The sequence below is a fragment of the Cicer arietinum genome, chromosome 6 (assembly GCF_000331145.2).
Source record: "Cicer arietinum cultivar CDC Frontier isolate Library 1 chromosome 6, Cicar.CDCFrontier_v2.0, whole genome shotgun sequence".
Taxonomy (NCBI): Eukaryota; Viridiplantae; Streptophyta; class Magnoliopsida; order Fabales; family Fabaceae; genus Cicer; species Cicer arietinum.
Genome location: NC_021165.2, coordinates 5,728,159 through 5,739,521, shown reverse-complemented (window position 1 = coordinate 5,739,521; position 11,363 = coordinate 5,728,159). Strand labels below are relative to the sequence as shown.

General features: G+C 27.6%; 1 non-coding gene across 1 annotated transcript; it reads left to right on the top strand.

Annotated features, from left to right (window-relative positions):
- Positions 1 to 4,890: 4,890 nt before the first annotated feature.
- LOC113787359 (small nucleolar RNA snoR83) lies at positions 4,891 to 5,031 on the top strand. Its single transcript, XR_003473866.1, has one exon. It is a non-coding gene; the product is annotated as a small nucleolar RNA snoR83 (small nucleolar RNA).
- Positions 5,032 to 11,363: the final 6,332 nt, after the last annotated feature.

Genomic DNA, 11,363 nt, shown 5'->3' with positions numbered 1-11,363 from the left:
ACTCTTTCGTTTGTGTAGCTATACGTAAATATAAATATAGGTTTATCCCAAAGAAACTGTACAACTATTTCTGTGTTCACACTTAGAGATGCAAATAATTTGAAATATTGAGTCTACCCTCAAAAATAGTTTATATCTGATTTATCCTCAATTTCCACCTTGTTTTATGTAATTTTGAAGTTGGAGATTATAAAAATAAATAAAGGTTATTAAATTAAAGAAACCTGAAAATTAAAGGAGATCATAAGTTAATTTTTTTTTTGACCAAAAAGTAGAGTAATACTAAGTTATAACTACTATGTTTCTCGGAGTCAAAATTAAAATCTAAAAAAATACTATGTCTCCCCCAAAGTAATTCCATTAAAAAAAAATTCAAAATCTAACAGCACGTGCATGTGGACTGATAATTAAACTAATTAATGATAAAACTAAACTAAAATAGACCAATATACGACCAAAGTATAAGACCAACAAGTAGATCGAAGAAGAATATATGCATTAATATGGTAGGACCATGTTAGACTTTTGTGGTCTATATAAGAAGCTAGCTAGTACCCTTTCATACACAAAAAATCAACGATCACCTCAACTTGTAATATCTTACTTTCCCCCTACAACAAGATATATATACACAAAAAGTATAGTATATATATCTTGCTTAATTGAGGTGTCAAATAATTATAATTATTATTTTTATAAAGAATGGATTTTGTGAAGAAATGTAAGAGGGTATGGGGAAACAGCAAGAGATTGTATCCAGAAGATAGTGGAAGTGGAAGTGGAAGCTATGGAAAATTATCAAAGAGACACAAACAAAAAAACAATATTAATAAGAATAAGAAACCTCCACAAGGTTGTCTTTGTGTCTATGTTGGACCCGAGAGACAAAGATTTGTAATCAAAGTCAAAATTGCAAATCACCCTTTATTCAAAACATTTTTGGAAGATGTTGAGAATGAATTTGGTTATAGAAATGATGGTCCTCTTTGGATTCCTTGTGATGTTGACTTGTTTTATGAGGCATTGGTGGAGATTGAAGATGATGATTTGGGTTTTGTGGGTTGTAATTTTCCAATGGGTCATAAGCATAGCTCAACTTCCAATTTTTCATTGTCTTCTCCTTCTAGCTTTAATTGTGGTGAGATTACGAGGTTTTGTTATAATGTTGTAAAATGAATTGTTGTAGATATATGTTTCATAAGATAGACTCTTGTGACCTTTGTGTAAGTAACAGATTTTCTGTTACAAAATATGGTCCAGAGAAAAAGAAAATTGAACGAGAGATAACCAAATTTGATATCTGATTGAATGAGGAAAAGTGGTTTCATGAAGCTTGTGTACATGCAAACAAACTATTAACTATCCCTCCAAACTGAAAGATGTTTACAATAACTTTAATTTAATTAGGATGAACAATACAAAATCATATAAAAAAAACAAAGAAACAATCTAAAGAGAAATATGTCCTAAATCCATCGACTGAAAAATATAGGAACATCCGTCATCAAAACCGAAATGGGAAAAAGTTTCGCTCTCATTTAAGGTAAGTTTTTGCTATCGTTTAGGTGATTTTTCGTTTTATATTTTGAATTTTTTAAAATTAAAATTAGTTTTGAATTTCAAATTTTAGTTTTGAACTAATTTTCAGTTTTTAGTATGAAAATATAATTATTGACACATAAATATACTGACACTTAAATAATTAAAAATGGAAGAAAAATAATAGTTTAAAAATAATAATAATTAAACTTCTTTTTTTTAAATCAAGTGATTTTTTTAACACAATCAATGTTAATAATCAAATATTGATCCGCCGTTGCATACAAGTTAATTACGAGTAATAAAAATGTAGCGTAAGATAACAACTTGAATCGTCTCACACGGACATCTAATAATGTTAATCAAATTCATAATCAATAAAAAAAATAAAGAGGAGTTTAAAATTAGGTTTGGACATATTAAGAAACGGATTATAATCACATATATTGGAATATTAATCAATTGGTTCGAGAATTTCAAACTTATCCCATATCCTGTAAACAGACTCAATTTCTAAATTGTGACTCTATTCTATTTAACTATAGAATTGATCAAATAAACGTAATCGACCATATGTGAATTTTGTTCTTTGACTAGTTAAACATGACAACAATTGATGGATTATAATTAACAATTAAATATCGAAAAACTACAATTAATTAGTTTAGAAACTAAATTGCGTCAAACCAAATTTATCAATCCTATTAAGATTCGAATTAAGCAATCAGAATAACAATTTAAACGAATAAAAATAATCGAATCATCAACGTGAAATTTACATTATAAAATAACCTCAAGGTCTTGATGAAATTCTGAAATAGTGGATTAATCCTAGAAATTAGTCTTTCATCCAAAAATTGGAAAATAAAATACAAAAAAATTAAAGATTATTGATCGAAAATAAGTAACAAAAACAATCTTGCTCTCAAAATAGCCTTCTTTAATTTTGGGCTCTAAAAGCTCCATGACAAAAAAAAAAAATTAAATGGTTCATACTAAATGTTATTACAAGTAAAATTCAAGTCACGTGATAAGCAGTTTTGACCAAATAAAGTTCCAAGTTGAGATTTTATGTCAACATAAAAGTTGTAATTATGACTTTTAATTTTCTAATGTCGGCTCACACGCGTCAATATGATATTCAAAGATAAAGTTATGGTATGCATAACAAGCAATAATCAATATTCAAATAATTACATTAAATGTCAGTTTAGAAACTCAAACTATGACCTAAAGATTAAAAACACGCAAAAAAATTAATCTTAAAAGAGTTTTCAAAATGTCACATTACAAAACTACAAAAATGTGTTCAAATGCATTGATATATATATATATATATATATATATATATAATTACAACTAAAAAATAACTAATTACAACTATCAATTTCAGTTAAAAATTCGCATGTAACTTGTTTCATTGATAATTATTTGCTTAAGATTTTAAATTCGCAAGTACTTACATGTCAATATTTCCGCATGAAAATTAAACATTTCCACCGCAAATTTTTTATGGGAAACTTACAATTAAAGGTATTTTCGTGGGACTTTTCCTAAGGCTATTTTTTTAAGTACATTTCTTGCACACATTTTGGCACATAATTCTGGACGTAAGTCAACAGAAAAATGGGCATTAAATTCGTAGATAAATCCGCAGGAAAATTTATAGTAAAAATTGCACTCATAATAGTAAATTATGAATTTCTTATATTCATAATTTCAATAAGCATTTCTATAATAAAAAGTAGTCTCTAAAGAAAAACCTATGAGTACAACATATATTACTTTTTTTAGTCCGAAAATTGTATTTACACATAATTTAAATTGAGCAATGGCTACAAAATGTTTTTTGTTGATGTTATTAAGGATATCATTCTCATAAAAGAATTAAAAATTAAAAAAACTCCAACAATGCTCGCTTGCTTGGAAAGATCTCCTTTGAATGAAGTGTAGACATTCTTAATCAACATATTAATGTAAGATAGTAACCACTTTTCAAATTATTTATTTGCAAGGGTCCTGAAAAACAAACTCGCAGCCTTATTTTAAAGATTAATTTATGAAGACAGACCAAAATTATGTGATTATATGCATTTCCAAACAGACTAATATGGGATCAGGTAAGCAATACTTCTGATTTTTCATTATACCAACATAATCATTAAAATGCTCACAAATTCATTAATTATTTTCTTAGAGTATACTTACCTCCTCATGGAAATTGAACCAGGCTTTTATTGTTGTTGAGGATGACGTGTCAATCTACCTTGTTTCTTTTAAAAAAGCACGATCATGAACCTTGAAAAGATTTAAAGCATGATCTGATACTCAAGTAATAATAAAAAGTTACACGTTTGTTTATGGCGTAGCTGCTTTACATATATATTCAAATAAAACAAGGAATTAGGACTAAACTGGAATATCAATTTTATATACAGTAATAACAATTGAAATTACAATTTCATTTTTGTTAAAGAGATCGTGGATTCATGGAGATCCAGAAAATTTTTATTTAATATTCTTTTTTTTAAATTTTGTACTAAATTGTCGCCCTCTGGAAAAAAATATATATATCAAAATACTCTAATTTTGCTTAATAAATGGTCGCATCTCTAGAATGCAACTATGTAGTGGGCTTAATTTTTATTTTTCTTTTCTTTTTATTTTTGTAATTAGAAAATTGTATTTTAATAAAATAAAAATAATTATAATATTTTAAAAAAAAAAATATTATTAATAAATTAAAGTAAAATATATTGAATTGTAGAGAAAAAAATACGGTCGACTAAATGTGCCTAAACAAATAACGTGTTATATTATTTTAACAACTCGTTTTTTTCTTCCATTTAATGTATTTTATTTTAATTTATTAATAATATTTTGTTGTTTAAAATATTATAATTATTTTTATTTTATTAAAAAACAGTTTTCTAATTATAAAAATGAAAAAAATAAAATAAAATTAGACTTACTACGTAGTCGCAGGAATGCGACCTTCTGTTAAGTTGTTAAAAGTTTTCCTTCAATTAATCGCTAGCTACGCGAGAATGCCATCATCAATTGATTTTCAGAAAGTATGACATTTTAGTATTTTTGTTCAAAGTGTTGACAAAATTTAAAAAAAAAAAAGATATTAAAATAAAAATTCCAGAGATCCTGTTACATGTTTGTTTAACTAAATCAATTATCCGACAAACTTGGTTCTCTTAACTTTACTTCCCCTGGTGCAAAACCCCCAACAAACTTCTTAATTTTCTATTAGAAATACTTTTGTTCCTCTAACAGTTTAACTCTTTATCTTTATTTCACATTGCAGGATTCTAGTTATTTATTTTATGACTGGCCTTCATAATCCCAGGTAAGATTGAATATTGTATTCAGTTCTTATACTGATTCTAGGGAGGCCAAAATTAATTGTTGGAAGTTTCGCTGATAAATGCCTATATCTTATTATTGTATCAAGGTGTTTACTAGTAACTTGGCCACACATATTCCAGTATTTTTTGTAGGTTTTATTCGAACTATAAAAGTAAGAGTTTTCTTGTAATTACATCATTTTTGGTCAACACAATCATCCAACTAAATATGCTCACTAAAATTATAAACATAAGCAAACAATAAATAGCAACTAGGTAATACAAAAAAAGCATGTCTCAAAATTATTTCTAGAAGAAAAAAAAATCATCACAAAAAGTACTGACCATAACGTGTTTCCTTGAAAATCTTTCAAAATTTAGTTGGTTCAAAATTGAATTAGCTTACAGAGTTTCACCGAAGAGCTAAAACAAATAAAATTTTGTAACTTAATAACAAATACTATATTCAGACCGACCAGATTGCTAGAAATTTTCAATAAACAACAAATATCATCCATTACGAACAGGCTATGCTACTTGTAGACATGGTAAAAATGCACAAAACCTTCAAAACTAGGGTAATACTATTTACTACCATATTTTAAAGGGAAAAAGATATAAATCTATTAGTAAGACAATCTAACTTGCCAATAACAGAACAATCACATACCATATTATTTAAATAAGACTATTAGTAACCCATAGCTGTTATTGCTCCTCAAAAAGAGATAAATCTCCATTTGCCCAACCTTAACGGTTCTAAAATGAAAATGATGATGAATGAATCTCTCTATCTCTTCACACCCATTTATAATAGAATTGGTCACACACTATGTGCACCCCTTAGCCTCTGCCACGTTAAAGTCCTTCCCTTCATTCCTATATTTTACTAACATTACTCCTCACATACTATGCTTGGGCAACTGACTAACTAACTGCCTATTAGGGCCCACATTCATATATGGAATCCTAACATGCTTAGTCATACTTATAAGCTTGAAATTTAATTAGTATCAATTTATGTAACATTATTTTAAAAACTAAGTTTCATTGAACTTTGGTCACCATATATTAATTAGTAGAAAAGTAGAAATACTAGTTAGAAATTGTCACATATTGCTTAAAAACTTAATTAGACAAAAAAAATGATGGGAGAAGGAGTTGTGTTACTTTTCTTTGGACATTTAGGCATGTTCTCTGATACATGTAAGTAGAAATTTATGGAGAAATCCGAAAGGGTATAGAAGAAAATATGGAAAGAAAATTGGTTTTGGTGTGCTTAAAAGGCAAGGCTGTAAAGGCCAAAGCAATACTCCATCCAACTATATTTAATTTGGAAGAAATAGAAAATAATATCACATTACACAGAAGAGATAGATAGAAGTATGTTCAAATTCCAATGGTTGAATTGAACCTATTGAACCTTCGAACACATTTTTTTCTCTGTTATCTGTGAGAAAGGAAAAGAAAAAGGAAACAGTCAAGACATGCACAACTAGGTCAATCAATCAGTAAATAATCTAAAGAAGGATTGTGTAAGAAATGTATTAACAACAAACAAAATGTGTTAGAAAACATCATATCTGCTACAAAGAAGATATATCGTTTTGTAGCTTAGTAGCTTTTCAATTCAATGTAATACAAAATGACTTGTATGAAAACATCAGGTCAGTAACCAACAAGAAAAGAGGATTACGACATGTCTTGGCAAAAGAGAAAGATATATGTGAACCAACAAGATATATCATTTTCCACAATTTGGATCATGTGTATTTTCACAAAGATCTACCAGTATAGATATACAGAACTAACTAATTAATAGAAATCAAAATAAAAACTACTTACCTAGCATACTGCAAAAGATCTACAATATATGCACACAAAGTTATGATTCATATGAAAGAATAGTACATGAATCTCGAAAAACAATCATTATATCTCCAAGTCAGATTTGTATATCACAATCTTGCAATTTCAAGTAGCTGCATCATGAATTCACACATACATACATAACAAGCTACAAACACACACACAATTAATATGTGTATCAAGATCTTTATAGTAGCATCAGCAACAACATACCAAATTGCACTAACACTGAACAAATGATGAATTCATAGAGAGTGAACATCAACTTTCAATTTATAATCAGTAACCGGACAATGAGAACAAAATGAAGGATTGAGAAATTATAACAGGAAAAAAATGGCTTAAATTTGCAGCGAAAATCACATAAGTTGCAGAAAAAACACTCCATGAAACAAGAGATATGTAAAAATTATTTGATTCTCATTTCTTGGTGAACTAAAATTTCAAAATACATATGTTCAAACAAGAAAAAGAAAAAAAAAAAGCAAGAGCCAAAGGAACTTTCATTAGAGTCGTTATGGGAGACAGACGACTATTATTGTTTATCCTTTGGCACGAGAACATGATCCTTATGCAAAAAAGGAGAGTAGAGGCAAGTTGCATTAGAATCTTCAATTTCATTATTAAAAATCAAAAGAAATCTTAAAATCGAAAAGCAAAGGATGTGTAGAACAGAACGAAGAGAAACCAAAGACCGAGGGTGCAGATTAGAGCCGAAGAGAGCAGAGATCGGAGACGCAAAGCAGAAATCGAAGATGCAAAATGGAGATCAGAGACGAACGTCGAAGGGAAAACAGAGCAGAGAAGAGCAGCGCTCGTAGAAAAAGCATGGACAAATCACCGAGATGAATGAAGACGAACTTGAAAAATTTGAGGGTGTCGATAGCAAAACGGGGGCTGGATAGCAAAATTGTTGTTATAATTAAATTTATATTTAATTAAAATAATAATAATTTAAATGTTTACCTATAATAAGAACTTTGCAGGTAAATCCACAGCTAATTTATCTGCGGAATTTGCATGCTCGGAATATTTCGTGCGACTAGTTTCTGCATGAAAATCAAGAGGAAAAAGCAATTGAAAAGAAAATCAACAGGTATATCCGCAGGTAAATATGAATTGTAAACAAAATGCAATTGAATTTATTATATTATTGTTATTCCCCCTAATGATAAAATTAAAAATACAATTGTTCAACAAATCTCTTTATCTATTAGTTATTTGACACAATTCTTTATACATTTCATTATCTATTAACCAATTAACTATTTGTTTTATTTCCTTTTATTATTTTATTTTTCTATGTTATATTTTAAATCTTAATAACTTCCCTCTTGCATAATCTTTATATCATTTTGTTCTTTCTTAAAAAAAAAACTCAAATGTTAAAATATGAGACACATATTTATCTTCGATAAATCTAAAAAAAAAACATAAGACAAATATAGGTTATTGATACATAAAAAACAAGGACATATAATTATCGTTGATAAATATAAAAAATACGAGATAAATATTTATCACAAATAAAAAAAAAAACCATTAAAAAAATATTTGTCATTGATACATAAAAAAAACATATAACACATATTTTTTACCAATAAATATTTAAAAAAACATGGAAAAAATATTTACAAACGGTAAATATAAAAAATACGAAACAAATATTTGTCACATATGTATATATAAAAATGTGAGATAAATATTTATCACTGATAAATATAAAAAAAATGGAACGCATATAGATTATTGATACATAAAAAATACTTAACACATATTTGTCACCAATATATAAAAAAAATACGCGACAAATATTTATCATTGATAAATATAAAAAAAAAAACATCAGACAAATATTTGTCATTGATACATAAAAAAATACGTGATACATTTTTCATTGATAATTTTTTTTTAAATTCACAAAATAAACATTCATCACTCATAAATAAGAAGTAGCTAAAATATAACAAAAAGGTACGTTGAATAGTGGTATCCCTCTTGAAAAAATTCCTTTTAAATGAATATCATTTGTTCAAAAATAATTGATCAGTTCTATAGGATAAATATTTAGTACCAAATGAAGAATATAATAAAGTGAAGAGATTAAAGTTTAGATAAGAAGACATATAAATTTATACTAGTTCAGCCAAAGTGAGTTATATCACATCTTCACTCACTTGTGAGTATTTTTACAATGGCCCAAAAAGTCTATCCTCCGATAACATTCTTTTCACTACATATTATTTTAGCCTTACCAGACTTACATAAACAATTTATCTTTTCTCTCTTAGTGACTTTACACAAATTTCAACGAGTTAATCTTAACTTGAGAATATACAAGTTGAACTTGAGAGGTTTTCATGAATGGATCTTAACAACTAACACTGGAATATACTTTCTAAAGGAATAATCCAAACATATATTTAAGACTAGTAGAAAATATGTTGAGGATGAGATAAGATTGTTTTAACACAACTTCGATATTTGATTGTGAATTTATTTCTTCTTTTTTATGAGGATACGACCATTTCAATTTATAGAAGTTATGAAGTTTCAAATATAAAGAGCAGTACAATATATTTGTTGGAGGCTTAGAAGATTGTCCATTGATCTTGTATAGAAGTGTAAAACTGCCCTTCCAACTTTGTCCTAGTTTTAATAAGGCTGAGAGGATGAGTACGATGGTGCATCTTCGGATCTAACTAGTACGAGGATGAAGTTTCATTGTAACTGACGCTTTTTGGTTTTCTTTTTCCCAATAATTTGAAGTGGCTTGTCTTATAAGTCAAGGACACCACCACCTTTGGTACCTTTGTACTTTCATTTATTTTTCACATTTGCGAGGATGGATAAGAACAAAGTTCATCCTCAATTATGGATTGCTTATCCTCAAACACTTGTACAAGCATTCAATCATATTTCTAGTTGTTGGTTGTCCTTATTGTTATTCTGATTAATTTGTATATTTGAATTAAAAGTAACATCATCTTCTTTCATAACACAAATTAGATAATACATATAATCAAAATCTTTCATTTTTAAATAAATTTTGTTATTATTAAAACATTTGAGAAAAAATTTGTCTCAATAAAATATAAAAAATATATGGATCAAATATTTGTCATTGATAAATAAAAACAAACACCGAACAAATATTTGTGAGAAATATACTTATGTAATTAACAAATTCAATCAACTATTTAAAATAATATATTATAATTGTTCATATAATATTTAACTAATCTTTTTATCTACGAGATATATTTTAAACTAAACATTTGAACTCGTGCAGATGCACACATGTCTTACTAGTGTTAATATTGTTAATAATAAGTAATGAAGTATTATGTTCATGATAGTGATCAAACTTGTGACCTCTCCTATTGTTACATTCTTTAACTCTCTCACTTCAAGTATCACATCAACATTACCACTCATAAAATAAATAAATAAATTAAATATTAGATTTAATTGTAGTTTTGGTTCTCATATTTTAGTTGAATCACGAAAATAGTTCATCTATTTTATTTCTTTCCAGTTTTAGTCCTTAAACATAATTTAGAGTGATGGCTAGCACACCAAAGTGATGGTCGACGGTGGTTAGTGAGGCTAGTGGTGGTAGTTTATATTGGTCGAAGTAGTAATCAAAGTGCTAATCGGTCTAGTCGACAGTCATCAGAGTGGTAATTGGCAGTGGTTGAAGTTGTGACCGATAACAAACATGTGGTGGTTAAAACAAAACTAAAGTTATAAATGTGAAATCTCTTTAAGTGACCACCATTTGTGTTCTTTCATATTACCATTGTGTGGTTTCTTAATTGGATAATGGATTTGCTTATTGACAACTCCATGGAAGAGCTCTCACTGTGGTTTTGTACGACTAAGGATGAGAATATGTTAGACCGTCTGTTAGGGGACTATGGTCTGACCTATTTATGGTCTGGTCCGGCCTGACCTACTTAATAAAAAGGCTAGAATCATACTATTTTTAAAGTCTATTTATTTAAATAGGTCAAGCTTATAAAAAAGCCTATTAGGTCTGACAAACTGGTCTATATATTTTTTATTATTTATTATTATTATTATTTGTTAATAATATTATTTCATATTTTAAAGTATATCAATTAGGCAATCACTCAGTGATTGTTCCATATTCAGTAGTCGTTCCATATTTGGTAGCGATTTCATATTCGGTAATAGTTCCATATTCGATAGCCGTTCAATTAGGCAATTACTCAGTAGTCATTACATATTTGTTTGAGAGGTAATAATGAGTGTGTTTGTTTCAGGAAAAAGTATTTTCTTTGAAACCAAAAATAATTTTTTAGAATTTAAAAGTGTTTTTTTTCTTTTCAGATTTTTTAAAAATCATTTTGTTAGAAATATTATTTTTTGTTTAACATATATAGATATGTACATTGGTATCGGTACGTGGAGAGTATCATGTAAATTGGTATGAATAGAGCATGTAAGTTAATTGCAAGACTTGTTAGTTTTTATTTTATTAGATTTGATTATAATTTTATTTGTTTTTCTTTTATATAAAGACATAATTTAACCTATTTAAAAAAATATAAAACATAACATTTAAATATTTTA